This window comes from Panthera uncia (assembly GCF_023721935.1).
Source record: "Panthera uncia isolate 11264 chromosome B3 unlocalized genomic scaffold, Puncia_PCG_1.0 HiC_scaffold_1, whole genome shotgun sequence".
NCBI lineage: Eukaryota > Metazoa > Chordata > Mammalia > Carnivora > Felidae > Panthera > Panthera uncia.
Window position 1 is genome coordinate 114,310,018 of NW_026057582.1, and position 25,457 is coordinate 114,335,474.

Consider the following 25,457-nt stretch of genomic DNA (forward strand, 5'->3'; position numbering starts at 1 on the left):
ATCATTATTGTAGAGATTAATTCATCCATGGTCCCTTAGCTGGGCCTAAAGTTTACCATGTTTGCTTTAGTGGGATTAATTATACTCTGTGATGAAATCCTGTTGTGTGAAAAAGTGACAACTCAGTGATTTGTAAAGCAAGTCCAAGCAGGAAAAGCAAACATTTCCAAGTATGAAAGTGGTAATGAACTCAGCAGTATAAATAGCAGAAATAAAGAAGGAAAGAGGTGGCAAAAACTAAGGTCTATGAGCTGAGTTAATCTTAGTTTTCATTTATTCCTGGATTAGGAGTAAGCATAATTGACTTTTAGTATTCTTGTGTTTATCAGTAGTGTAGTATTTGAGTTGCTTTATCCTTAACAAAATAACTCAAATAGAAACTGTACTTTGTAATAACATACTTTCAAAAATATTGTAGGTGAGCTAGAGGAACTTAAAACAGTTCATTCAAAAGGGTATCCGCAAAAAACAAATGAACAAGTAAGTGTGGGAAACTAAGCTTTATACACAGTTATTTATTTCATTGCCTTTAGTGATGTGGGTTTTTTTTTTTTCTTTTCTTTTCTTTTCTTCCTGTTTCTGCTCTGTAGTGTGGAGGTATCCTTTCAAAATGTTACCTGTTTCTAGGCTATTGACCTGGCTGTGCCAAACAACAAATTGCTTTACCTTGGTTCCTTCTTATCCTTTTCTTCCCCTTCCTTCTTTTTATTTATTTAAAGTTTTTATTTAAATTCCGATTAATTTCAGGTGTACAATTTAATGATTCAACCTTTCCGTAAACAACACCTGGTGCTCATCACAAGTGCACTCCTTAATCTATAAAATCTATTTAACCTACCTCCCCTCTGGTAACCATCAGTTTGTTCTCTGTAAGTGTCTTTTTCTTGGTTTGCCTCTCTCTCTCTCTCTCTCTCTCTCTCTCTCTCTCTCTCACTTTTCCCCCCTTTGTTCTTTTGTTTTGTTTCTTAACTTCCACATGTGAAGAAATCATATTGTATTTGTTTTTTTCTGACTTATTTAACTTAGCATAATACTCTCTAGGTCCATCCATGTTGTTACAAATGGCAAGATTTCATTATTTTTTATGGCTGGGTAATATTCCATTGTAAATATACATACCACATCTTCTTTATCCATTTATCAGTCAGTGGACACTTGGGCTATTTCCATAATTTGGTTATTGTAGATAATGCTGCTTACCTTTGTAACTTTCTATAAACAATATATATATTTTTTTAATTGGAAAGAAAATTGTCTTAAAACTAGTATATGGATGTTAGTTTTTCTTTTACAGTTTTGTTCACCAATTTGTTCTTCCTTTAAAAGGAGCCCATTTGTAGATTGCATGGTATTGTGGTGCTTTCTCTGTGGATATGAAAATTTGATCACTAACAATTTCTATTTTTCATTCTATACTAAATTTGTTTTTAATTATAAACTATGTTCTATAGAACTTATAAATTGGAGCAGGATCTCTCATATGGTTCTAATCAAAAAGGACAACCATAAAGGATGGAGTAAGTGTATTATAAAATTTGAAAGTAACAGTGTAAGATTTGGCTTAAATTAGAGAGGAAGAATGTTCTTGAGATCTTTTTTTCCCTGAGAGTCCTTTTAAAGATTCTCTTGCCTAGCTGCTGATATTCTTTCCACATGCCCTGTCCTACCAAGTTCTGCCTTACAGCCCACTCCCATTTGCACTCCATTGCAGACCCATGGAATTCAGAGAAATGGCATTTGTGGACGACTTGAATAGTCTGGTGTTTAATTTTCAGTTTTGTGTCTGATCTCAAAACGTGTGCAAGGGCTTTTTTTCAGTTGTTGCTTTAAGATTCTTTAAAGGAAAAACCAAAAAGGTCACTTTACAGTAATGTATACTTAATTGTTTTATGGTAAGTCAGGAGCTAGTCTCCTGGAAACTTCCAACACCTGACATAAACACTTTCATTAAATTGTGCCTAATATAATATGACTGTGTTTTACTTGCCCAGACTATACTAAGGACTACAATTAGTTTCTCATTGGCCAGCTGTGATTTAATGGTCGTAATAAAGTTATGATATTTAACTGAGGGCTTAGAATTTTTAAAGGTGACTGAGTTTTTTCCTGATTTGTGTTTCCCTTGTTTGGCATTAGAGCTAAAGAGCCAGGCTCCCAGGCTGGTGTCACATTCATATTAAAACATTCCCTTTATACACATATGGTCCATGGGATTCTAAAGGCATGGTTTTAATAGATTAAGTCTTCTGTTGTTTTTTTTTTTCAATGCTTGTTTATTTTTGACAGAGTGTGAGCAAGGGAGGGGCAGAGAGAGAGAGAGAGAGGGAGATACAGAATCCAAAGCAGACTCTAGGCTCTGAGCTGTCAGCACAGACCCCATTGTGGGGCTCAAACCCACGCACTGAGCAATCATGACCTGAGCTGAAGTGGGATATTTATTATTTTTTTTTATATTTTTTTTAATGTTTATTTATTTTTGAGACAGAGAGAGACAGAGCATGAACGGGGGAGGGTCAGAGAGAGAGAGAGGCAGACACAGAATCTGAAACAGGCTCCAGGCTCTGAGCTGTCAGCACAGAGCCCGATGCAGGGCTCGAACTCACTGACCGTGAGATCATGACCTGAGCCGAAGTCCGCCGCTTAACCGACTGAGCCACCCAGGCGCCCCCGAAGTGGGATATTTAAATGAGTGAGCCACCCATGTGCTCCAAGCCTTTTGATTTTTAAGCTAATTATTTCTGTAAAGAGATAGTTGAAATACTTTTTTTTTTTTTCAGTCTTATTGACAAATCTAATACCACTAAATGAAAGTGTTTTGCCATGGCTTTTATTTAATATTAATATAGATTTGAGTTTTCTATGGAATTTAGTTGCTGTGCCAGGGTGCTTTCTAATATAAGATCAGTTCTTAATAGATGTATGGAAATATGAGGAACTTTCAGATGCTGTTTTTAAGTGTATTTTTTAAGTTTATTTATTTATTTTGAGAGAGAGAGTGATAGCTAGAGCGAGGGAGGGGCAGAGACAGAGGGAGAGTTAGAGAGAAAGGGAGAGGGAGAGAGAGTGAGAGATTGAGAAAGAGAGACAGAGAGAGAGAGAGAGAGAGAGAGAGAGAGAGAGAGAGAAATCCCAATAGGCTCCTCACTGTCAGTTCAGAGTCCGACATGGAGTTTGAATTCACGAACTGTGAGATGATGACCTGAACTGAAATCAAGAGTCAGGTATTTAACCGACTGAGCCACCCAGGAGCCCCTCAGATGCTTTTTAATGTCATGTTTAGTAAATCTCAGGGCAGCAGTGAGGAAAATACAAAGATGTTGATTTGTGTGTGTATGTATGTGAGTGTGTGTGCATATGTGATCTAAACACCAAGGAAATGTAAGAAATTTATTTGACTTGCAGCTTTCTCAAAGTTTAACATGGCAGTGGAGTTATAAGAAAATATTGATTAGTTTTCCTTTTCCAAATGTATTGTAATTTTATATCATTTATATTTTAAAGAATTAAATGAATTGATTCATAGTTTCTTAAACCAGAAATATAGGTGATAAAGGTGAGTTACTGAATCTGTTGGCCTACATTTGTAAAATCAGTCCATCTGTCATTACCTAGATATTTGAATTTTTATCAGGAAAAAAAAACAGTATTACACCAGTATAGTTAATTGAATATTTGTTGGCATATATATGTGCCACATTTTTTTCATTTCTCAAAGTGAGAAGATTGGATGATTTTCATAAGTATTCAAAAATTATTCTGCTGTATGAAATTGAGAGTATTGTTAAAATGGATAATCATTTGTTCTCTGGTCTTTTTTTAAGAGAAGCCATCACTGAAGAAAATTTAAACCAAAGGCTGTTAATTGCAACCAGAGTTTTCTGTGAACACTGAGTTTGAAATTAAAATTGTATGAACTCTATTGCTGGCTTTGCTCATCCTTATAGATAAACAACATTTCAGTAAAAGATAATGTAGTCTGAAATGTTGCTAGTTTGCAGGTCTTCTATAGGACATGTGAAAGATTGCAGAAGATTTGGGGAACTCTAGATTTTCCATATAGGGTTAAAAAGAAAGTACTTTATCATAATGTGTGAAGCCTTGAAAACTGGCTTACTTTTTATTCTTCAGTAATCCCAATACCACATGTTTTATAAAATTAAAAATAACAGGCATCATTTTGGTAGCATGAATGCTGGTTCACAGACTTTTTAATAGAAAAATGTAGAGAATGTCTGATGTTATAAAGGGAATAGAAATCTTATATAATCCTTATAGGCTGAGGCCTGGTTATTTCAAATAGGGGAGAGTGCTGTTATCTAAAGATCATCTAATCAAAACTAATAAGTAAGGTCAAATGTTCAGAGCCCCATAAAAACATCACATAAAACCAATAGCAGAGACTATTGAAAGCCAGCCCATACTGTTGGAAGCAAGAATTTAGAATCCACTTGACTGTACAGAAATATTTTGTGTTCCTTGTTAATTTTGAGACAATAAATATGTAACAGAAGCCCAGAATAGGAATAGGTTTTAGAATAGGAAGAAGCTTTGAAGAGCATTTAATTATTTCCTTTCATATTATAAAGAGAAACTAAGAGTACGAGGTTAAATTACTCAGCATCAACTAAGCAGTGCCAGTAGTAGAACTAGAATATTGTTTTTAAACTATCAAATAATTGACCATGGAATTTCAAAAATTGTAATGGGAAATGATGGTTATTATTGTTGCTGTTAATTTAAAAACTTTTACATATGGTAAAATTGACTTTTTTACTTGTTCTGTGAGCTTTAACACGTGCAGATTCGTGTAGCTCTCACTACAGGTAGGGTACAGTCAGTCCTATCACCCTGGAAAACTGTTTTAAATTGCCCCTTTTTGTTCAGAACCTCTCCCTACATCCAGCTCCTAACAACTGTTAATCTGTACTAATCACTTTAGTTTTGCCTATTCTAGAATGTCATATAAATGGAACTGTGAAGTCTTGTGTGTGGTTTCTTTCAGTTTAATATTTTTGAGATTCATCCATGTTGTGTATATGAATGCTTCATTCTTCTTTTTATTGTCACTCACTGTTAATGAACACTGAATTGTTTGCAGTTTTTAGCTATTATAAATAAAGCTGCTGTGATCATTTTGGGGGGTTTTTGAGAAAAGGGAGCAAATTTACTTGTGTGTATCATAGAAATGCTGATAGTGAACTCTTAAAATAATTCACAAAGTTAATTCACTTTTTACTTTGAAATAATTATAGGTTCACAGGAAGTTGCAAAGATAGTACAGAGAGGTTCTGTGTACCATCTACCCAGTTTCCCCTATTAGTTAGATCTTATATAACTATAGATTAATGTAAAAACTAAGAGGTACATATTGGTATAAAGTTAGTATATGGTTATTTGGCATTTTTATCAAGTGTGGATTCATGTAATCAAGACTGCAATCTCACCACAAAGATTTCCCTCCTTGAACCCCTTTATAATCCCTCACACACGCACACACCCTACTCTCTACCATCCCTCATCCCCCACCCCTGGCAACCACTGTCCATTCTCCGTCTTTCCAATTTTATCATTTTGAGAATGTCATACAAATAGAATATAGAATGTTATATAAATAGAATCATGGGTCTTTTTTCACTCAGCATAATGATTTATCCATGTTGTAGTGTATGTCAGTAGTTCATTCATTCTGTTTTATTACTGGTATAGTATTCCATGGTATGGATGTACTATAATATGTTTAACTACTCACTTATATAGGACATTTTAGTTTCCAGTTTGGGGCTCTTGCAAATAAAGGTAATTATTGATATGATAGGACATAAGTGGGCCATTTTATTTTTTGTTTTCTGTTTGTTCCCTCTGTTTTTTATTTCTTTTTTTCCTACTTTCTTGTAGGTTATTTGAATACTGTTTAGAATTCCATGTTAATTTACTGTAGTGTTTGTATGACTTTTTAATGGTTGCTGTAGATACTACATTGTATATTCTCTTCATTCCTCAAGGATATTTTTGCTGGTTGAAGAATTCTATGTTGACAGTTCTTTTTCTTTCAGCATTTGAAAAATATTGTACCAGTTCCTTTTGACCTCTATGGGTTTTGATGAGAAATACACTGACATTCTAATTGTTTTTCTCCTATATAGATCAAGGTAAAGGTTTCTTTCATGCTACTTTCAAGAATTTTTTCATTGTCTTTAGTTTTCATACGTTTGTCTATGCTCTCTCTTGGTGTGAATTTCTTTGGGTTTACACTGTTTGAGATTCCCAAATATGAGAACTTTTCAACCATATTGTTTTCAAATACTTTTTCAGCCCTGCTCTATTTCTCTTCAACTTCCAAGACTGAAGACATGAGTGTTAGAACTTTTGTTATAGTTTCATAGATACCTGAGGCTCTCTGTTCATTTGTATTCAGTATATTTCCTTTATGTTGTTCAGATTTGGTAACTTTTCTTATTTTATCTTTTAGTTCACTGATTCTTTTTTTCCCCTCTCCTCCATTCTGCTGTTGAGCCCATCCATTGGCTTTTTTATTTCAGTTGTTATAATTTCAGTTCTGAGATTTCATTCTTTGTATCTTTTATTTCTTTGCTGAAATTATTTTTTAGATTTTCTGTTTTCCATTTGTTTCCAGTGTGTTAGTAAGTACTCATTGAAGCATTTTTATCATTACTGCTTTAAAATCCTTGTGAAATAATTCTTAAATCTGTGTCATTTTGGTATTGGCATCAGTTAATTGTCTTTTCTCATTCAAGTTGAGGTTTTCCTGAATCTTGGTATGAGAAGTGGTTTTCAGTTAAATCCTGGACATTTTGGGCATGATATCATGAGACTTTGCATTTTATTTTAATCATCTGTTTTAGCAGGCCTCTTTTGATATTGTCCTGACTGGGTGAAAGGGTGTTTTCTCATTATTGCAAAGTAAGAGTATAAGTGCAGGGTCGAATTGTTGGGTTATATGGTAAGTTGTTTGACTTTCAAAGAGGCTGCTAAACTTGCTGGCAAAATTTTACATTCCTACTAGCAATGACGTGAGCATTTCGTATGTTCTGCATTAATTCATCCTGTAGTCATTTCTGCAATAATGAAACTATTCTGTATCTGCACTCTCCCATGCCTTAGTCACTAGCCACTTGTGGCTGTTGAGCAGGTAAAATATGGCTAGTGCATCTGAGGGACTGAATTTTTATTGCAGTTATCAAGTCAGATTTAAATGGCTATATGTGCCTAGTGGTTACTGTATTGGATGGTGCATCAATATTAGCTCTATATCCTTACCAATATTTAGAATTGTTAGTCTTTCAAATTTTAGTTCTTCAATGAGTATTAAGTTCTTACTGTGGTTTTAATTGTTTTATGTGCATAGTGACCACTTAGTTTTTATAATGATGTTTTTAAAATAGCAGAAGTTTTTAATTTTGATAAAGTACAGTTTATCAGGCGACTAAGGTCCATAAAATGTCTTCCTGTGTTTTCTTTTTGAAGTTTTAAGATTTTACATTTTCTCTTAGGTTTATGGTATGTTTGAGTTAGTTTTTGTACATATACAAAATATGTGAAGTAAAGACAAAATTCATTTTCATTCCATATGAATATCCAATTGTTGAACTTCCTAACAATTGAATTACCTTGGCACCTTTAGGAATTAGTTGATTTATAGGTCTATTTTTGGGTTTTGTATTCTATTCCATTTTTCTATATGTTTATCCTCGGGCTGTTACCAAACTGTCTTGATTGCTGTGCTTAATAATAATAATTCTATAAATCAGGGGTGCTTGTGTGGCTCAGTTGGTTAAGCATCCGACTCAATTTTGGCTTAGATCATGGTCTTGAGGTTTGTGAGATTGAGCCCTGCAACCAGCTCTGTGCTAGCAGCATGGAGCCTGCTTGGGATTCTCTCTCCCCTTCTGTCTCTGCAGAGCCTCATCCTCTCTGTCTGCCCCTCCCCCGCTTGCACGTGCTTTCTCTCTCAAGTAAACTTTAAAAAAAAGAGAAAAAATTCTAGAAATCAGGTATTTTAAGTATTCCTACTTTGTTCTTAATTTTCAAAATTATTTTGATCATCCTGTTCATTTGGATCTTCATACACATTTTATAATTAGTTTGTACATTTCTACAAAAAACCTCTGAGATTTTGATTTTAATTGAATTGAATGTATAGATGAATTTGGGAAGAATAGTCTTATTAATAATACTGAATCTTCCAATCCATAAATATGGTATATCTCTTCATTTATTTCAGTTTAGTTGGTCCTGGCAGTGTTTTGTAGCTTTCATTTTACAGGTCTTGTACATATTTTGTTAGGGATAAACCCAGGTGTTCCATGTTTTCGATTGCTATTATAAATGGTATTTAAATGTTTAAAACTTTCTAGTTGTTTTTTGATAGATATAAAAATATAATGAGTATATTATACACACACACACCCATATACCTTGTATTCTACAGTCTTCCTAATCACTTAATAGTTTTTGTATTTGTTTTCTAGATTCCTTAGGATTTTCTGTATAATCATGTCTCTTATAAAGATATCTTAACTTCTTCCTTCCCCATCTTTATGCTTTTCATTTCTTTTTTTTGCCTCATTACACTAGCTATGAACTGCAATGTAATGTCGAACACAATGTTTATTATTTATTATTATGTCAGTATTTTACAGATGCCCTTTATCAAATTAAGGTAGTTCTAGACTATTCTGAGTTGTCTGAAGTTTTGTTATGAGTAAGTGTGGAAATTTGTTAAATATTTTTCTGTGTTTATTGAAATGATCATATTGTTTTTCTCCTTTATTCTGTTAAATGATTAATAACATTGATTTTTTAAAAATGTAAAATCAACCTTGCATTCTTTCTTATGTATTGCTGAATTTGACTTGCTATTTTGTTAAAGATTTTTGCATCTATGTTTGAGAGAGATATTGATGTATACTTTTCTCATAATGACTTTTTCTGGTTTGGGAATCAATCTAATGCTTGCTGGCCATATAAAATCAGTTTGAAAATGTTCCCTCCTCTACTTTCTAGAAGAATTTATGTAGGATTGGTATTACTTCTGTCTTTATATGTTTGATGGAATTCACCAGTGAACCATTTGACAACTGGAGTTTTCTTTGTGGGAACATTTTTAAAGTACGTATTTAATTTCTTGAATAGATGTAGGGCTATTTAGGTTATCTGTTACTTCCTGAGTCAGTATTGGTAATCTGTCTTTTAAAAAATTTGTCCATTTCATCTTAGTTGTCAAATTTATTGGCATGAGATCATTCATAATAGTCTCTTGTTTCGTCAGTGTCTCTAGACTCTTAAGTAATGTTTCCCCTTTCATTCCTGATATTGATGATTTCTGTATTTGCTCACTCAGTGTAGCTAGAGGTCTGTCAGTTTCGTTGATTTTTTTTTTTTTCCCCACAGAACCTGTTTTTGGTTTCATTCAACTTTCTCTGTTTTCAGTTTTCTATGTTATTGATTTCTGTTCTCTGTTAGTGTCTACTTATTTTGGTTTAATTTGTTCCATTTTTTTGTAGCTTTTTATGGTGGAAGCTTAGGTCATTGGTTTTAGGCCTCCCCTTCCCACCCCCAAATATAAGCATAGAAAACTATAGATTTCCTCAAAGCACCTTTTTATCTGCATCTCAGAATTTTGATAGGTTGGGTTTTTATGTTCATTCATCTCAAGATATTTTCTGATTTCCTTTGTGATTTCTTCTTTGGTCCTTGAGTTATTTTTGAAGTAGGTTGTTTAATTTGTAAATGCTTGAAAATTTTCCAGATATCTTACTGTTACTGATTTCTAATTTAGTTCCACTGTGATAAGGGAATGGGCTGTGTATAGTTTTGATTCTTTGATTTATGTATTTATTTAAAAATTTTTTTTTAACATTTATTCATTTTTGAGAGACAGAGTGTGAGTGGGAGAGGAGCAGAGAGAGAGGGAAACACAGAATCTGAAGCAGGTTCCAGGCTCTCTGAACTGTTAGCTAGGAGCCCGATGCAGGGCTCAAACTCATTGACTGCAAGATCATGACCTGAGCTGAAGTCAGACACTCAACTAACTGAGCCACCCAGATGCCCCTAGTTTTGATTCTTTTAATTGTTAAGACTTATTCTTGGCTCAGCAGGTGGTCTGTCTTCCTAAATGTTTCATAGGCAGTATGAAAACTTATATTTTGCTCTTGTAGGTTGGAGTGTTCTATAAATATCAATTCAATTGAGAGTACTGTTCAAATCTTTATCATTGCTGCACTTCAACTGTACCTATTCTTCCAGTTACTGAGAGAAATGTTGATGTCTCCTACTGTATTTGTATACTTTTTTCTCTGCTTAGTTCTGTCAGTTTTTGCTTCATGTATTTTGTAGTTCTGATAGCCTATACATATATATTTAGAATTATTCTATCTTCTAACTAAAAAAAAATTTCTATTTTGTGTGTGTGTGTGTGTGTGTGTGTGTGTGTGTGTGTGAGAGAGAGAGAGAGAGAGAGAGGAGAGAAAGAGCACACAAGCGAACAAGGGAGGGGCAGAGAGAGAGGGAGAGAGAATCCCAGGCAGGAGAGAGAATCCCAGGCAGGCTCTGTGCTGCCAGCTAGGCTCGATCCCACAAATGGTGAGATCATGACCGGAGCCCAAATCAAGAGCTGGATGCTCAATCCATTGAGCCACCCAGGCACCACTCCCCCTACCACCTTTTCTTTTTGAATTTTTTCTGTAAGTTTGTTTTTGAGACAGAGATGCTAGTGGGGGGCGGGCAGAGAGTGAGAAGGAGTGAGAGGCACAGAATGAGCTGTCAGCATAGAGCCTGATGTGGGGCTTGAACTCATGAACTGTGAGATCATGACTGAGCTGAAGTCAGACACAACCAACCTCATGAGCCACCCTGGCTTCCCTCTTTTTTAATTTTGAGGGAGGAGGGGCAGAGAGAGAGAGAGAGAGAGAGAGAGAGAGAGAGAAAGAGAATCTTAATCCACTCAGCACAGAGCCTAACACAATGCTCCACACCTGGCTCCACCTCGCAACCCTGGGATCATGACCTGAGTTGAAATCAAAAGCCAGACGCTTAACCAACTGAGCCACCCAGGCGCCCCCGTAGAATTATTTTATCTTCTAAATGAAGTTTACCCTTGATTATTGTGAAATGTTCCTCATTATCTTTGATAATATTCTTTGTTTTGGCTTTTGTATTGTCTGATATGAATATGGCTATTCCAGCTTTCTTAAGATTTTGGTTTACATGGTATATCTTCTTCCATGCTTTTAATCTATTTCCTTATTTTAGTGTGGGATTCTGATAGCATATCAATATATGCAATATATATTGATCTTGCTTTTTTATCTGGTTTTTAATTGGAATATATAGAGAATTAACATGTAACATATTTATTAATGTGGTTGGATTTAAATCTATCATCTTGCTGTTTGTTTTCTATTAACCCTTCCTTTAAATTAATTATACTTTTCCATTTAATCTTCCCCGTTGGCTTATTCCCCTACTGGCTTATTGTTTGTTTTACCTTTTTATTATTTTTTCTTAGTTGTGCTCTAGGATTTATACGATGCCTCTTTAGGTTACTACACTCTGTTATCAATTATATCACTTCTCATATAACGTAAGACCTTTTTTCATTGCCTTGTGGTCATTTTTTCTTTCTGACCTTCACTTAAAAAAAAATTTTTTTTAAAGTAACATCTCTACCCAATGAGGGGCTCAAACTCAATGACCCCAAGATCAAAAGTCATATGCTCTACCAGCTGAGCCAGCCAGGCACCCCAATGTGTCTTGAAGTTCACTAATCTTTTTTTCAGCAATGCATGTACTGTTGCTTGTCTCATTCAGTGAAATTTTCATTTTGGGTATTTCTCTCTTCACCATGTTCCTGTTTTCATTCTTGAATATGAAGCATACTTGTAATAGTCCTTTCAATGCCTTTGCTCCATGAATTACATCATGTTTGTTATTTCTAGGTCTTTTTCTGTTTACTGCTATTTTTCTGGTTTATGTGTCACATTTTCCAGCTTCTTGGGCCAGTAGTTTTTATTTTGCTTTATTTTAGTTAGTTTAGTTTAAAGTAGGCTTCACGCCCAGCACAGAGCCCAGTGCAGGGCTTGAACTCACGACTCTGAAATCAAGATCTGAACTGAGATCAAGAGTTGGACGCTTGACCTACTGAGCCACCCAGGTGTCCCCTTTGTCCACTAATTTTTAATTGAATGACAAATATTTGCAAATTTTACATGTTGTGTTCATGATTTTGTGGCATTCATTTAAAGAGTATTGGACTCTTTCCTGACAGGCATTATAAATCACATATTAGTTTGATTGTTTTCTAGGCTTTCAAGCTTCTTTCAGGTGGGATTATGGTAGCTTTTATTCTAGAGCTACTGTCCCCCTCCATCTGTGGTGTGGCCTTTCTGGGGTCACAACTGCCTTGTATATTCAATGAGGGAACTTGTTGAAATCTTGACCCTCTTTCAGCTCTGAGAAGGCTTTGTCTTACTACTCCCTGGTAACTTTCTTTCCTTAGAAATTCTTGTTGGCTGGTCTAAAGAAATTTTACCCTTCTCATCCACAGGTTTTTATTTAGCTAAATACTCTAGGGAACTCTCATTTAAATTACTGGAACTCTTTCTTCTCTGGAACTCTGCCCCATAAATTCTAGCCACCTTGGCCTCCTTGTACTTTTTTCTCTATCTCAAGTCACCAAGATTGCCAGGTTCTGTCTGGGTTCCTCCTCCCTGCTGCTCAGGAGTGGTAAATTGCTTCTTGGCTGAGAGCCTTGGGTGATGGTAGGGCTTGCCTTGTTTGCTTCTCTTTTTTCAAGGATAACAATCCTGCACTGCCTGTATCTGAAAATAGTCCTTTCCTATATTTTACCGTGTTCTAGTTGATTGCATTGGGGGATTATTCTAGACTGCTTAATCCCTCATGGTCAGAAATGGAAGTTGAACCATTCTAAAATAAATTTTAATACTTAACACCTTTTAAAACTTCTGAAGTTCTCAAGCAATTATTTTTTTTTACCCAGTGTTTAACCATTGATTTCACTTTTCCTCAGTATTGTTATTAATGATCTTGTATCAACTGTAGGAATGTTTATTTATTTTACAATTCAGAGTCCGTTACAAATTTTAAATCAGAACCTGACCCAAGGAAATGATTTATCATACCTCATAAATTTCACAAATTAGGAAAATGAATTTTTGATTATGTAAAAATTCTCTCAATATTATGGGATGGTCTTTTTATTTTTTATTTTTCTTCATTTTATTTTTTTACTAAAAAAATTTGTTTAATGTTTATTTATTTTTGAGATAGAGCGAGCAAGCACAAGTGGGGGAGGGGCAGAGAGAGAGGGAGACACAGAATCCGAAGCAGGCTCCAGGCCCTGAGCTGTCAGCACAGAGCCTGATGCTGGGCTTGAGCTCATGAACCCTGAGATCATGACCTGAGCCAAAGTCGTATGCTTAACTGACTAAGCCACCCAGGCACCCTTGGGATGGTCATTTTAAATATAAAATTATTATTTAACACTTAACTAGAAACATGAAAGACTAATGGACTGATGAATAAATCAGTTGATGTAATGTTTTAAAATATAAATTCTATCATTGTAGAGTATAAACATGTTTGGTATACTTTAGTCAGGAACTGTCGAACATTATCTATAAAGAGCCAAATAGTGTATATTTTAGACTTTGTGGGCCACATGGTCCCTGTCACAACAACTCAACTCTGCCTTTGTAGTATAAAAGCAGCTATAAACAGTATATTAAAAATGAGCTGGCTGTGTTCTGATAAAACTTTATTTCTAGACAACAAAATTTGAATTTCATATAATTTTTACATCTCAAATTTTAGCATCTTTTGACCTTTTTCCCCAACTGCTTAAAAATGTAAAAGCTATTCTTACCTTGTGGGCCTTACATAAGCAAATGGCTGGCTGGTCGCATTTGGCCCAAGGGTCATGGTTTGACAGTCCCTGCTCTAAATGATTAAAAAGCTCCCAAGTAAGTTGTAGGATTCTTAGCAGACTGTAATGTTTTAATTCCAAGTGACATTTTTATTTGAACTGTTGTCTACTATTAAATAGCAAAGTAAACAAGATCACACAATACTGAGCCGATGGTGCTTTGACAGATTTTTGGTGTCACAGGTTATATCAGAGGTTCCTTGGGCATTTTGCATAGTTAGAAAACTAAGTTAAGAATTTAAAATAAACATTATTTTATTGTTGTCATTATATAAGAATTAATAAATAGGTTTAAAATCAGGACAATTTTCACATTTTTAAGGAAGTATACCTGACGTGTGCAATAGGTGAATCTATATGTTAGTTTCAGGTATACAATGTAATGATTCTATATTTGTATATATGGCACAAGGACCACAATAAGTCTAGTTAACATCCATCACCATACATAGTTGCAGAATTTTTTTCTTGTGTTGGGAACTTTTAAGATTTACTGTTAGCAACTTTCAGATATGCAATACAGTATTATTAACTATGATCACCGTGCTGTACATTACATCCCTATTATTTATTTATTTTATAACTGGAAGTTTGTACTTGCTGATCATGTTCTTTGAAGGGTGTAGTAATCAAGAGATTTTTCTCACAAATTCTTAATTGTTTGGATAAATTAGAAACTTTTTTCCATGAACATTATAAGCTTATTTCTGTCTTTTGACATGTATATCCTCTGTCTAGAACATTCTAAATCATTCCATGTTTGGCTCATTTCTTTCAGTTGTAACTTGAACATCATCTACTGAGAAGCCTTCCTTGATGCACTATCTAAAAGTATCTACACCTTCCTAATCTCTCTCTAATACCCAGTTTTATTTTCTTCAGAGCATTTACACCATCTGAAATTAGTTTATTTATTTATTTGTCTCTTTCTGTATTACAATGTAAAATCTGTGAAAGGAGATCTTGCCTCTATTATTACCTCTATCTCTAGAACAGTGCATTTCATTATGTGGTTGGAAAGATGAATAAATGGAAATATCTCTAATGCATGATTTGTAGAAATATTCGGTATGCTAACATGTATTGTGAATTGCTAAAAACGAATATAATAACTTTACCCCAATTTATTTCACTACAGAACTACTTCCTCTTTAAGCATATAGCTGTATTAGCCTTTCACTGAAAACATTTTGGAAATGTAATAGGGTTTATTGATACATTTAACTTTTTCTTTTTAATTTGTAATAATTTGAAATTACACACCAGTTGTAAGAATAATTTTTTCCTGAATCATTTGAGAGTAAGATAAAATTATCACAATCAAGAACTCAATATTGATAGGTTAGTAACATTGAATCCACAACCCCATTCAAGTCATACAGGTTGTTCTGGAATTCAGTGGTGAAAATCCCTAACATTTGCATTTGTATTCTTTTTAATTCCTTGATTCATCTTTAAATTCACATGTGTAGAGGAGATGCCATAGAGCCTAGTGGAAAGTGGTATTTGAGGTGATATTTCTAATCAGATTTGGAGTTTGAGTCCTATTAGACACATTCGGATTTTTGTTGGAATCTTAGAAGGGTCCTTCCTGTCTTAGAAGTAACGACTGTAAGGCCTAAGGGATTTATTCTAGGATGGAGGACAAAGTTGAAGCATACCTTCCCTAAAACCAACCATCCACAAGTTCAAGATGATCAGCCAGTGTTTAAACTTCCTATTAGAAGAAAAATCAATGCACTTCAAAGGAAGGTAACAAAACACAGAGTTTCTATATCATATCATCCATATTGTCCAGTATACAATCAAAAATTATCAATCATGTGGGGCGCCTGGGTGGCTCAGTCGGTTAAGCGTCCGACTTCGGCTCAGGTCATGATCTCACGGTCCGTGAGTTCGAGCCCCGCGTCGGGCTCTGTGCTGACAGCTCAGAGCCTAGAGCCTGCTTCAGATTCTGTGCCTCCCTCTCTCTCTGGCCCTCCCCCGTTCATGCTCTGTCTCTCTCTGTCTCAAAAATAAATAAACGTTAAAAAAATTAAAAAAAAATTATCAATCATGTGAAGAACTAGGAAAATATTATCCATAGTTTTTAAAAAAAAAGGAGTCAATCCAGATGTTAGTTAAGTGACAATACCTTTAAATGAGCTATTATAAATATGGTCAAGAACTTAAAGGAAAAGGAGGACATAATGAAGGAAAATACAGACTTTCTCTGCAGACAGAAGTAGAAACTATTTTTTTTTTTAAATAAAAAGGGAATTATAGAACTGGAAATACAATACCTGAAATTAAAAATTCACTCGATAGATTTAATGGCAGATAAGAGATGACAGAAGAAAGGGCCTTGATAGATCAGTAGAAATTATCCTATTTGAAGAACAAAGAGGAAAAAAGATTAAAACAAAACAAAACAAACAAAAAAACCCAACCAAACAGAACCTTGGTGACCAGTGGGATTATAAGCAGTCAAACTTATGTATATTGAAAACCAACATGGAAAAGAGAGAAGATGGAACAGAAATTTTAAAAAATAGACTGAAAATTTCTCAAATTTAACAGAACACTAATTTGCAGAGCCAAGAAGTTCAGTAAACGTTCCCCCCACCCAAAGTAAATGAAAACTAAATCTAGACACATAATATGGTTACACTCCTGAAAACCAAAGATAAAGAGAAAATCTTGAAAACAAAAGAAATAATAATATTAATGACTGCTGACTTATCAGAATAATGGAAGCCAAAAAAACTATGGAATGGTATCTTGAAAGAGCTGTAAGGAAGAAAGAAAACCTTTCAACGCAGAATGCTATACTTAACATAAATGTTATTCAAAAATGAAGGTGATTCAAAAAAATTAGACGATTCATTGTCAGCAGACTTGCTGTGTAAGAAATAATTAAAGTTTTTAAGCTGAAGTGCAGTGATATCAAATGGAAAGTCTGTTCTACAGGAGAACTGAAGACCGCAAAGAATGATAAATATGAAAAAATATCTTATTTTTTCTTCCATTACTGTTTTTTTTTTTTAATTTTTTTAATGTTTATTTATTTTTGAGACAGAGAGAGACAGAGCATGAACGGGGGAGGGTCAGAGAGAGGGAGACACAGAATCGGAAACAGGCTCCAGGCTCCGAGCTGTCAGCACAGAGCCCGACGCGGGGCTCGAACTCACGGACCGCGAGATCATGACCTGAGCTGAAGTCGGCCGCCCAACCGACTGAGCCACCCAGGCGCCCCTTCCATTACTGTTTTTAAAAGAAAGCTGACTTCTTTTTTTTTTAACTGACTTCTTAAAAGTTAAAACCATTTTATTATGGGTTTATAATATAAGTAGAATAACATGACAACCATTAACAAAAAGGGTTTGTAGTAAATGGAATTATACTACTACAAGTTTCTTATGCTTTGCATGATATTTAGTATTAGCTTTAAACTGTGGAAATTTGAGGGTGCATATTATAATTCTTAGTGTCACCCTCCCCCAGCACAAAGAATTATAGAGCAATTAAAGTAAAACATTACAAATATTTGATTAACTGAAATTGAGGCAGGAAAAGGTAGGACAGGAACAAAACAAAAAGCAGAAAAGAATAGAAATAGAAATTGGTAGCTTTGAACTCAGTCATTTCAATAATCACATTACATGTTGATAAACTCAACTCTCCAATTAGGAGTTAGAGATTTTCAGACTGGATAAAAATATAAGACCCAACCCTATCCTGTCTACAGATTGCACATATAAACTGTTAAGATTTGATTAAACACTGTTTATGTCTCTTTGTCTCTTACATTGTTGGATAAGTGTTAATGGCTATCTTATGATAGAATACCTACAAGTCCAAGAATAAATGATTAAGAAAAAATAACTAAGGGGGCCGAGAGGACAAGAATGCAGATGGATTATAGAAGGATAGTAGAACACTGCTTTAGGAGAGAGTGAGGAAATTTAGGTGTTCATTTCAGTTTTGCCACTGGCCAAACACCTACCCTTGGAAAATCACTTTTCTTTTTTTTTTTTTTTAATTTTTTTTTCAGCGTTTTTTATTTATTTTTGGGACAGAGAGAGACAGAGCATGAACGGGGGAGGGGCAGAGAGAGAGGGAGACACAGAATCGGAAACAGGCTCCAGGCTCTGAGCCATCAGCCCAGAGCCTGACGCGGGGCTCGAACTCACGGACCGCGAGATCGTGACCTGGCTGAAGTCGGACGCTTAACCGACTGCGCCACCCAGGCGCCCCGGAAAATCACTTTTCTATTACGATGTACTTTTCTAGGTTACCAATATTTGTATACCCATGTGTTCAATTTTTTCCCATCTTCAAGTTTCACAGTTAAAATTGGCATAAATTGCATTTTTCTTCTCAAAAGACTCATTTAATAATGGAAAGAAGATGGAGTGATTTTGCCACTGTGTGTGTTATCCTGGGCATCATTATTTCATCTGCATATTGGTTACATATATACATACACATATATATATTCTTGGTAATATTTCTCCTACACACTGCTTAATGTTATTTTGTACCACATGAAGAGGAGATATAAGCACTGTGAGAACATTGGGTGGTCCTTTGATCATGGATAATCCAACTGTGTTGGAGTTTGATATTGTTTGATATGGTGCACAAATGAAAACTCCTGTTTCAAAATACCTTTCTGTTCTAAGCATTTATTGAAAGGTTCAATTCTGTATTATGTAATCACAATCAGGAATCATTTAAAAGTAATTGCATTTATCTTTCTCTTTCTACTTAACTCTTAGAGTTATTTTCCTTATATTTGGTGTTATATAGAAAACAAATTAGAGGTTGTGCCAGTTTGAAAATACATATAATTGGTGCTCCAGAGTCAGAAATAGATAGGAATTTATTCATTTAATTTTAGGTGATTTCCTGTATGCCAAATTATAAATATATTTCATACTTGAGCCTAAAGTAAACTGCAAAGTAGCTAGAAACATTTTTGCATTTGGAGATACTTACTTTCATATTTTACTGTATCAGAAGTAGGCTGTATCAGAATTAGACATTGATACTTTTAGAATTGGGTTCTTATAAAGATGAAGTTGGGTTTAATATTTCTCATTCAATTAATGCTCTTACATTTGGCTCTTACATAGCTCAAAACAGGTGTTCAAAGACAATCACATGAAATCCTAGTGAGTTTCAAGTACATCGGTGCTAGTTTGAGTCTTATAAATTACTTGGGTCTTAGGTATGACATAGATTGTTATTGAGGGTATAGGATTCTGTCCATGCCTCCACCTAAGTAAGGAAGTTACTTCTTAAATGAATAAGACTAATTATAACCATTGACTGAGGGTGAAATTAAGAATATCTTAAAGGAAAGAAAAATGTCTAGTATATTTAAAACTAGTTTATTCTCCAATTTAGCTTTACTTTATTTTTCTCTCTTGCAGTAAACATTGCTGTCTTCTGAAAATAAGTTAAGGAATGAGAGGCAAGGAAGAAAGTACATTCATCCTGGAAGGACCCAAAGCACATTGAAACTGTAAACGAATGTAATGATAGCTGCTAAAACCACCTTTGTCACCATAATGGATGAAGAACTGCAAATTTAAACGGTAACCAGAATTTTCATATAGTGTTACACTTCCACCAAGAACTTTTATAGAACTTGAAAGGATTTCTTTTTAAATTTAAATATTTACCTTACAAATACCAAAGTATAGATAAAGCTGATAATTTTATGACTTATTTAGCATAGTCAGGTCTTTGTTTTGGCCCTTAATGTTTGGCCTTGATATCGCTCAAAAGAATTGTTTTTTTCCCCCAGGTTATGAACTTCTTAACTTAGAAACAAATAAGCTTATTTGAGTAGAAATATAGCATAGTACTAGTATATTTATAGGTCCATTCTTGACCAAATACTTTTCCTTTCACAGAAACAGCTCAGGCAACATTAAGTGGTAGCATGCTATCACATATGCAGAGGTTTTGTAGTCTTATTTTCTGAACTTTATTTCATGTTATTTTTTAGTTTCCTTACTTGGTGTCTGATCTCTTGATCTTTTTGCCTTCATATCTGACATCTTCTTTTTATTTAATCATTATTCTCTCCTTTGCCCATCCTTCTCAGGAATTTAGAGTTGTAAAAACAAACAAACAAAAAAAGAAACAAGAATCCAGAGTAGAAAAGAAGGAAAAAAACTGGAAAAAATTATAAATTTATTTCTTCTTGTAAAATTACAAGGACTATTACATTTTAAGTAGAGTGGAAAGCAACTGTAGAAAGACTTAAGGTTCCTTGTCAGTCTTCTTAAATCTCCCTTGATCTTCAGCCATAATTGTTTCAGTGCGTTTTGTAAGATTCAAATGTTTGCTAATTTTTAAAAAGCATCCTAGTGAACATTTAGAACTGTAATTCATTGGAAGTGCACTACTTTGATTTTGATGGATAATCATTTGTTTATTTGAGTCACTATATCTTGGTAGTAAATGGGTACAGTTGACTAAAACTAAGTCCCTCTGGTAAAGTGCAGATGTGAAAAATCAATCAATTGCTAGTCCTAATAATTCTAAGGAATACAAGGCCTGTTTCAAGAGAATTATTCAAACTGAGAAATGTAACCCAGGATCAATATATTCTTTCAACTATATACTAACATTTATAAAGTGTTATTTTGGTCAGACATTACTCCAAGAAAGAAGGTTGTTCCTCATGTTTTCTTTGTTTATAATTCTGCTTTACTTCTAAGCTACAACATAACCAGGTGTTATTTTTATTTCTTTTAACAATTTTATTATGAAAATTTCTAAGAATTAAGAAAAATTTGGAATAATTTAACAAGAATGATGTTCTCATTATTCTTTCCTATGCTAACATTAACCTTGATTTTAAAAAATGCCTGAACATCGATTTTTTTAAAAACTTTTCCAATTGCTGGTTTAAACCTCTAGTTAGAACTTTTCTGTGTTCTTGCCACAACCACCCACATAGCAGCATTTAGCTCTTTCTAAATGTCCAGTAAATTCTTTATATTTCTCAACCATTAAAAAATAAAGTTGAAGAAAGCAACTTTTGAAACACAGCAGAAATTAAAGTACTGAGTGTTAACTTATGCAGGTAAGATAATACATAGAAAGTCATCAAATTTCTTTCTCGGTGATGATCTAAGTTTTCTTTCCCCATTTAATTATGTCTGATTCTATAATCTTATATAGCCAACAGTTTTATTAATGAGATTAATACATTAAACATTAAAAAAAAACAATATTGTCAAAATTTTTACTGGTACCTTTACCACTCCTTATCAAACTCTTAATTCCATTAAATCCTTCTTTCAGTATTTTTGGTAACCAGTAATGGGATCATTGAAATCTATAGATACTAGGTATTTCCAATCATTAATTTCTACTTTTTTCACTACAATTTTTTCCTTTTTTTTTGGCGGTGGTGGTGGGTTGTAATGTCATCAAGAAGCAAACTGGAATACAACTTGACCACACTACAAAATAAAAGAACTGCACTGATTCTCCCAAATAGCCCAGTTCAGAAGTCATGTAACTCATATCCATGAAGTATATAGAATTTAAAAAGATCAGCTGTATTTACATATTTAATTTTGCTGGCCGCACTCAAGCTGAGTGCCTCCAAAATCCCAAATCTATGGCATTTGAATAGGGAATGGAATTCGATTTCTAATTGTGTGAATAACTGGATTTCTAATTGTACAAATTTGAAATCCAGATTTCTAATGGTGCAAACTATCATGGCCACATTGAAGAGGCTAAAATTTAAAAGACATTCCAGCTAGGTTAAAAGTAGAATCAAACACCCAGTTTTATCTAAATTCATTTTATGAGCTTAAAATTATGGTTCTTAAGGTAGGGGATATGTTCTTGCAGATAGCAAGACTACTCTAAACAATATATCCATCTAGAATCTTAAATTTATAAAGCTTGGTAGACCTTTAGAACATCCTCTACAGCACCTTTGTTTGCAAAACTGTCCTTATGGAGGGAGGCCTATGTACAATTTCCCCAGACAAAAAGGAATTAAAAATAACAGTGGGGCACCTGGGAGGCTCAGTTGGTTGAGCATCTGACTCTTTTTTTGTTTTTTTAAATTTTTTTTTTAATGTTTATTTATTATTGAGAGAGAGAGAGACAGAGCATGAGCATGGGAGGGGCAGAGAGAGGAGGAGACACAGAATCTGAAGGAGTCTCCAGGCTTTGAGCTGTCAGGACAGAGCCTGACATGGGGCTCGAACTCACAAACCCAGCGAGATCATGACCTGAGCCAAAGTCAGATGTTTAACCGACTGAGCCACCCAGGTGCCCCGAGCATCTGACTCTTGATTTCAGCTCAGGTCATGATCTCGTGGTTTGTGAGATCCAGCCCCATGTTGGACTCTGCGCTGACAGCACGGAGCCTGCTTAGGATTCTCTCTACCCCTCTCTCTGCTTCTTCCCTACTCATGTGTGTGCACACACTCTCTCTGTCTCTCTGTCTCTCTCAAAATAAATAATAAAATAAAACTTAAAAAAATAACAGTAATTAATGTGTATTGAGTGATCATCATATGCCAAGCATTGGGATTATTGATTATTATGCATTCTCAAGTTTCACAACTGTATTTGATGTGGGTCTTATTATTAGATAGTTCCATTTTACATCTGAGGAAACACGTTCTCGGAGAAGTTAAGTAAATTGCCCCACATCAAGTTTACTAGTTAGAGGTAGAACCAGTTCTGTCTGACTTCACAGCTGGAGCTCTTCATCAGAGATGTGTTTTGGTTTACAAATATTCACTACCACGTGTTGCGGTTGCTTCTTTGTGCAGCGGTAGATAACAAGTTCTTATTAGCAGCATCCTCATCTCAGCTCTCTTAAGGCACATATGATGTTTCTTTTGCAGCACCAATTTTATTTTGTCAGGAATTTATCATTATTTTGATTATATTTTAAAAGTGTTAGTTATTATGTAATAAAAACGATAATCCATTCCTAAATGAAGGCTAAGTTACTTCAAGATGATCTCAGTAGACCCACATTTTATTTGAGATCGAGACTTAGAGGACAGAGAAAGATAGATATGAGTGGGGGAAAATGCAAAACTGACCTCCCTGGTCAGCTATTCTCCCTTGAAGTCTTCTTTGCCTTTTTCTTTTCTCTTTATCACCAGAAGTTCTTCATTGGTTTTCAGTCTCAGAAACTGATGCTATCACTAAAGACTAAAATAGTAATGAATCCAGAGACCAATTTATCTTAATGCCATAAGTTTTCTGTTAAATTTGTATATAGTCCCTTCATATAGATTCTTATTCTAAGTGTAGATTCTTATTCTAAGTGTAGAAAACTAAGTATGGTAACCTATGATCAGGGTTTAAGACGATTAAGCCTATCACCAAGACTCAGCATATTAAATATAACCAGTTTTGGGGCGCCTGGGTGGCTCAGTTGGTTAAGCGTCCGACTTCGGCTCAGGTCACGATCTCGCGGTCCGTGAGTTCGAGCCCCGCGTCGGGCTCTGGGCTGATGGCTCAGAGTCTGGAGCCTGCTTCCGATTCTGTGTCTCCCTCTCTCTCTGCCCCTCCCCCGTTCATGCTATGTCTCTCCTGTCTCAAAAATAAATAAAATGTTATAAAAATATATATATATGTGTATATATATATATATATATATATACACATATATATATATATAACCAGTTTTCCCCAAATGAATGTATAGGTTTAACTCAGTTCCTCAAATCCCAGCAAGATTTTTCATGTATGGTTTGCCATTTTCTACCAAGTTCTTTCTCTCCTCCCCATTATCACTGTCCCTCTGTCCCCCTCCACCATAAGAATTATAGCCAGTCCCCATTTGAGGACGGTTGAGGAAATGTTTCAGCAATTGCATGATACGCAAACATATATAATCAAATGTTTTACTCATTTATAGCCATTTTTCAGTCCAAGGTTTAGTGAATCTTAATTTTCTGAGATTTTGCTTAAGTAAGAAGAGTGTTTCACATCCCCGGAAAAGGAAGCTGTGTGTTAGGAGGAAAAGCAAAAATAAAACAAGAAAAGTTGTTACATTCTGGCTTTCTAAACTGAGGCTGTAAAATTCAAAATGATCCTGTGGAGTGAGAGATCTTCTGGGTTACACCCCTACCTTCTTGTGGGACTATCAACATACCTGACTAATGGAGTGAACTTCATGCCATTTTGTATTACTGATTCATTCATTCATCACACATTTACTTCATGCCATTTCGTATTACTAGCTCATTCATTAATCAGATATTTACTTGGGAAAAATAATATTTGCAATAGGTATAAATTTTTAAAACTATTTTGTGCTAACATAGTATCAAGTGGTTTGTATATATAGCCTCTCTTGGCTGTAAGCATGTCACTGTGGAAGATACAAGGGATACATAAAGAAGGGTATATAGTATAAGTCCTGTCCTCAGAGGCTCACTATCTAGCAGGGCAGGCAAACATATAAAGAGATGTAGCAGTGTATCAAGTGGTTAATGGAAATATGACTTGAGAATTGTGACAGTGCTTTTACCTACCTGGGAAGAGTGAGGGAAGGTTTCCCAAAGCACAGAAGTATCTTTCGTAATTGTTACTGGATAAATAGGACTTTACTGCCAGGGAACAAGCTAGAGAAAAAGAATTATAAGCAAAGGGAATAACATGTGCCAAGATATACTTACCTTTTCTAGGGGGGGGAAGTCACAGACTTTTAAAGTTGAAGAGGTGATCTGAGATATTTTATTTCAATGTCCTTGCTTAACATAAAAGGAAATGGAAGCCCTTGGAAACAAATGTACTTGCTCCAAAATTACTCAGAAATTACAGTATCACTTCAAGTATTCTCTCAAACTATATACTAAAATATATAAAATGTTATTTTGGTCAGGTGTTACTCCAAGAAAGAAGGTTCTTCCTCATGTTTTCTTTGTTTATAATTCTGCTTTACTTCCAAGCTACAACATAACCAGGTGTTATTTCTTTTAACAATTTTTTTATTATGAAAATTTCCAAGAATTAAAAATTTAGAATCATCTAACAAGCACCTGTTCTCTCACCGCCAAGAATTAAATGAATGCTAACATTCTGTCATTCTTGCTAAAGAAATAAAACAATTTAGGAACACTTGAGACCCTCTTTATATCACTCTCCAATCTCATTCCTATCCTTCTTCTTCCAGAGAAAATGTTCTACGAGGTTCGTGAAATATATTCTTATGTGTGTATTCACAAACAATATGCAGTGTAAATGATGACATTTTGTATTTGCACTTTTGCATCTTTCATTGATACAGTTTTGCATCTTTCATTGATGCATGATGTTTATTGTATTTTTTCACATAAGTTCAAATTAAAATAGAACACAGTGGAGTAGATAGTATACTCTAGGCAGTTGTGGAGATTTGTGGTTGTGGCTTTGTTCTCTTCTTGCTACCCAAAATGCTGCTGTCATCTTAGTAAATCTTCATTATGTTTTGGAAGAATGTAATTCCATCATTATGTAGCTT

At 34.6% G+C, this 25,457-nt stretch overlaps 1 protein-coding gene across 5 annotated transcripts in view; it reads left to right on the plus strand.

Moving 5' to 3' along the window:
• The window catches only part of PEAK1 (pseudopodium enriched atypical kinase 1), a 309,056-nt gene that overhangs the window by 131,639 nt on the left and 151,960 nt on the right, over positions 1-25,457 (plus strand). For all 5 annotated transcript variants that reach the window (XM_049611893.1, XM_049611892.1, XM_049611894.1 and 2 more), the window contains one exon: positions 19,381-19,545. The gene's annotated coding sequence lies outside the window, so the exon portion shown is untranslated. The remainder of the gene's footprint in view (positions 1-19,380; positions 19,546-25,457) is intronic.